Here is a 6000-nt window from a genome sequence, read left to right as displayed (position 1 = left end):
TAGGTCAAAACAATATCATCGAGGGGCCCAGATATCAGCTTCTAATCCAAGAAGGAACAGATAAACTTCGACTCATATGTTTGTTCTACCACTCATTGAATTATACACAAAAGCACGTTTTATAACATCGAGTTAACAATGCGTTTTCGTACAATCAATGCATAACCAACTTGTAAGTAACAAATCATATCTCTAGGTTTGAAGACTTTTATGATATTACCGTCTCACGATCACTCGAGATAAATTCCATGAAGTGATTCCAGTGAGCGTGGGTTGAGTCCAATGCTCAGAACTTATGAGCACTCATGATTGTTGTAGCCTTGTCCAACACCTTAGACCTCTGCAACCAATCATGACAGCCTTGATTCATACCTACTTCCGACATATGACTGACTGTGGAGGTTTGAATAATATGTTATACCAAACAAAAATTATTCTGGAAGTCAAAACATGCAAAAGAAATATAGTAAACGATCGACAAGAGATAGCAACACTTTACTCATAAATAAAACACCTTTTATTCATCATCTAATGTCAATTACACTTTACAAATTTCTAGGTTATCTAACTACTAAATCTAATATCATCCTTCAGCCCTATGCTCCCAGCATGCTGGAGATGCTTAACCTGAGTCAGTCCCTTCGTGAGGGGATCTGCTGGGTTCTCATCCGATGATACTCTCTTTGCCACAAGGAGTCCTTCTTCTATCCGATGTCTGATAAAATGGTATTTTCTGTCGATGTGTCTGGATCTCCCGTGATCCCTTGGTTCCTTGGCTAAGGCAACAACGCTTTCACTATCACAGAAAGAGTACAAATGGGTCTTGCAATATTTCTCTATCTAAACTAATGCTCTCATAAGTGTTCCTTTTTATAAAATGAGTGTCACTCACTTCCTTATAAAGGAAAGGCAACTCATTACACACACAAGTGGGTAAAGCCTCATCCAAGCGTGACTTTGCACCCTAACAGGTAGCCGATGAAAATACACCTCTCGCTTCGAGGTTCGAGCTTATCATGAGTCTCGCGTCTCACGAAAGCCTCGCAACCCCAAATCTTGATGTGGTCTAGTTTAGGTACTTTACCAGTCCACATCTCGTGAGGAGTTTTGGCAACTTTCTTTGTAGGAACTAGATTAAGGATATGGGCGGCAGTCTCTAAGGCATACCCCCAAAACGAGATTGGTAGCGAAGCTCGACTCATCATGGAACGAACCATATCCAACAAGGTTCGATTACGCCTCTCAGCCACACCATTCAACTGTGGTGTCCTGGGAGGTGTCAATTGTGATACTATCCCACATTCCCTTAGATAGTCAAGGAACTCTGAACTAAGATACTCACCACCACGATCGGATCGAAGCATCTTAATGTTCTTGCCCAATTGATTCTCCACTTCCTGTTTAAATTCCTTAAACCTTTCGAAAGTCTCTGACTTATGCTTGATCAAGTAGACATATCCATATCTACTGTAATCATCAGTAAAAGTCAAATAATAACGATTAGCATCCCTTGTGGCATGTTTGAATGGTCCACACACATCCGTGTGTACAAGGTCCAACAAACCTTCACCCCTCTCACACGAGCCTGTGAAGGGTGACTTTGTCATTTTTCCAAGTAAGCATGATTCGCAACTATCATCTGACTTTAGGTCAAACGACTCCAAGACTCCATCCTTTTGGAGTTGGCCTATGCGTTTCTTGCTTATATGTCCAAGACGACAATGCCATAACGATGCTTTATCCAAGTTATTATTATTAGTAGAATCAATACACAAAACATTATTTCCTAAGTTATCTGCAACAGATACAGCTTCATATACACCATCACAAGGTAATGCTTTAAAATAAAAGACATTATTATAGAAAACATCTATAGAACCAACTTCATTATTAAATGAAAAGGTAAACCCTTGTTTGTACAAAGCATGAAAGGAAATAATATTTCTTGCCATTCCTGGCGAGTAACAACATTTATTCAAATCTAAATTAAACTCACTACTTAGCGATAAAGTACTAACTCCAATCTTGGTAACAGGTGAAGCTTTCCTATTCCCCATGATCAAGTTTATTCTTCCTTGCTCCACATTCTCACTTCTTCTTAGTCCCTGCAAGTCACAACAAATGTGAATACCACAACCGGTATCAAGGACCCAAGATTTAGAATGGGGTGAGTTATTAGAAATGATAGTGTAAGTACCTGCATGGTTGGGTTTGACTTTCCCATCCTTCACATCCTGCTGGTACTTTGGGCAGTTCCGCTTCCAATGAGATTTTTCATGGCAATAGAAGCATTCAGCCTCTTTTGGGTCAGAAGAAGGAGTAACGAAACCTTTCTTGGTTCCACTTGAAGAAGATCCATCAAGGGTCCGAGCCTTGGTACCCTTTGAAGAGCTCTTTCTCTTCTTCCCTCGACTTTTCCCGATTGCCAAAACCGGAGTAGAGTTTGGAGTAGGAGTGTTAACAACCGACTTCCCCTTAAGACCTGTTTCTGTGGTCTTGAGAAGTCCCTGAAGTTTGCTGAGTGTGACCTCTTCCTTATTCATGTGATATGTCATGCGGAATTGATCATAGCATGATGGTAAAGAGTGCAAAATGATATCTATTGCAATCTCCTCAGGGAAGTTCACATTAAGCTTCAGCAATCGATCCACATACCTTTGCATTTTCTGCATGTGGCTCGTGACGGATTCCCCGTCCTTCATCATGGTTGTTATCATGGAGCAGATGATTTCATACCTCTCTTGTCGTGCACTTTGATGGTATCTTTCCATCAGATCTTGGTGCATTTCATAAGGGTAGAAATCCTCATAAGACTTTTGGAGTTCCGCTATCATCGTGGCCATCATGATGCATGCCACTTTGGTAGCATCCCTTTCATGTGCCTGAAAGTCAGCGATCTCCTGGGGAGTTGCAGTGGTCTCATCAATCTCCTTAAGCTCCTTGTCAAGGACATATTCTTTGTCCTCGTAGCGGGTAATCATCCTGATGTTTCTGATCCATTCATTGAAGTTGGATCCATCAAAAGTGACTTTCCCACACAAGTTCATAAGGGTAAAGGAGCCATTAGGATTAGAGCCAGAAGCAGCATTGTTTGAAGACATCTGAAGGAAAAAGGACAAGATTAGTTTAGATATTTGGAGAGTCCTTAATAAGACACCCAAATGTAATATTAAGGCTAGGATCCAATCACAATATATTATAACTTAGAAGAGGTATGTCGTAATCCAAGCTATAACATATTTGAAAGGTAGGTGAATGACGATTCACCAATTTCCACCACGAAAAACGAAATATTAAATATTAGGTTTTTGATTGGTTCTTAGAAATTCCTAGATTCTTTGAGATTCAATGAACTTTTCAAAGGCATGTTTCAATCTCGAGTGTGCCCTCCAAGTTTTGTGACTGGATACCGAGGATCACAAAACGAGGTGTGAAGTAACCATGCAAATCACTTGGTACCCTTAAAGTTTATCACTCAATCGATGTTCCGGTAAACCACACACGCTCCACCGATACTATAATAAACCTTAAGTCACCCTTTACCTACCTTGTTAAGTCCAAGTTAGTGTGCCGGTTAACCACACACGCTCCACCAACGACTTAAACAAAGTGTAAAGTGTAATTTCATGGATTAGCACCTTATTCACATTTTTCCTAAAGTAACTAAGATTGGGAATTTAATAAAACATTTAGTTACTTTATAATATTCATCATACTTCTAATGAGAATTTATAAGTCCTTGTCCTACCTGTTCGGCTAACGACCCTCCACCAGTCAAGCAAGCGGTGGGTGAGAGTGGACACCCATTAAGTTGCCATTTTATAGGCAACAACCTTATACCCACCTTATAGACCGGCTTCGTGAATGAGGCGTACTAGCGGTAAGACGACTTTAATCTTATACATATACATACATATATATATATATATATATATATATATATATATATATATTATTAACTTATAATATTATAAGTATAAGGGTAGAATTTTAACTTTCAAAATTCTAAGGGTTGGAACTAAAGTTTTAGCATGACTTTACTTGTTCCAAAACTTGAGGGCAAGTTTTGTAAACTTTCAAAACTTTTCATTTCTTGTAACTTATGAGTTTATTAGAGTAATAAAAATGAAGACTCTTCATTTTTCTAACTCTTGTGTTCTTTTAATGGTTTTAACTCAAGTGACTTTTGGTTTTCCATAACTTGAGGACAAGTTATGGACTCCATTAAAACACATTATGATCGAGAATTAAACTACCACATAGGTTACAAATAATTCCTATGATCATCTAAACATCATAAGATCAAGAACATGAACATGAACACTTTCATGAATCAAAATGACACTTAAAACTTTGTAATTTTGATAACTAGTTGTTGTAAATGGATTAGCAAAGACATTACACCATCTAAAACAAGTTTTCAAGTACCAACACAGTTTAGGATAATGTTTCTAGTCCATTTCCAGCAACTAAAGTCGAAAATCTGCACTCTGTGGCTCCTACTCGCCGAGTGCATGAACCTACTCGGCGAGTAGGTTGAAGATACAAGTGAACTCGGCGAGTCTCCCCATGGACTCGGCGAGTTCATCAGGCAGACAACAAGTTTTTCGACTTTTTTCAACTTTTAAGCACAAATAACAAACAAACAAGCCTAGGCTCTGATACCACTGATGGGTTTTGAGCATTCTAACACTTCCTAAGTGTACATGCAACCCTAATAACCTTGGATCTATGTTTGTCTAATTATCATGAAAATTTGAATTCCAAGGTTATATTCCTATCTAGCATACATGGAGGACAATTTTTAACTTGAATGAAAGATAGAATAACTTACCTTGTTGTTGCTTATGTTCCTTGAAACCTTGTGAGCCTAGCACCCCAAGTGTGATGCCTCAAATGCTTCACACAACACCAAATGCTCTTGGAAAGACTTTTGAGAGACCACACACTTCTTGAAATCGGCCTAGCCCTCTTGTTTCATATGTGTGTAACCGATTTTGGTGGAGAATGGGATTCTTATATAGTGTTGACACATCTAGGGTTACACCATGTAAACCCTAATGTGTCATGACTCTTCATTTTCATGACCCATGGGTTTGTAACTCCCATGGAGCATCCTATGGGTGGAACCCAACTTGATAATCCATGGAGCCTCTTAGCCCACTATACAAGATATGAATGATTTACATAATCAACCTATATATTTAATTAGTTATCTTTTGATCACTTAATTAATTCTAAATTAATTCTTGATCAAACTAATTAAATAATATTATTAATATATTAGAACTTATAATATATTAATAATCTCCAAGTGTTATTTCCCTCATTTAGTCTATCCAATTGCATGGTGCCATGCAACCCAAATGGACCATGCCGGGTCGGGTCAAGTACTGACCAGAAATAGTTGTGGACATAGACACCTTATCCAACAGTGTTATGGTCTAAGAGATCCAAGTGTTTGATTGTGTCTTTAGAGGTCAAGGGTATAATCATAATTTGATAATTCGGTCTTTTATGGATTTTGGGTTTTGTTCGGGAGGTTTTAAGGTAAAGGTGAGTTATTAGAAGTGTAGGGCTTCTTGTCACTTTTCTGTGGATATAAAGAACGTCAAAATCGGAGCTATAACGAAGAAGTTATGACAATTTGAAGTTATAAGGGTTTAGGCCAAACCAGGTACGCATGGCGTACACAGGAATTTGGACGCAAAAGCATTTAGGAATGCCCTGAGTTCCCCATGGGAACGTGATATGTTCGTTAGGCCAGATTAAATCCCTAATTTAGAGTCTTGGACCCTATTTAAACACCTTAACTAACCTCAACCCTCATTTCCTTAAGCCTCCATTCTCTATAACCCTAAGAACGAAACCCTAGCCTCCATTTGAGTGATTCTTGAGCTTCATAGTGGTTTAATAGTGTCTTAGTGCTTAAGGAGGAAGAAGGATCTTCTTCAAGAGTTATTGGTTGGCTTGGAGCTTTTGGATCCAAGCTCCATTCAA

The sequence above is a fragment of the Lactuca serriola genome, chromosome 1, assembly GCF_051521515.1.
Source record: "Lactuca serriola cultivar US96UC23 chromosome 1, Lser_US96UC23_V15, whole genome shotgun sequence".
In the NCBI taxonomy this organism is placed as follows: Eukaryota; Viridiplantae; Streptophyta; class Magnoliopsida; order Asterales; family Asteraceae; genus Lactuca; species Lactuca serriola.
This window is presented reverse-complemented; position numbering follows the sequence as displayed.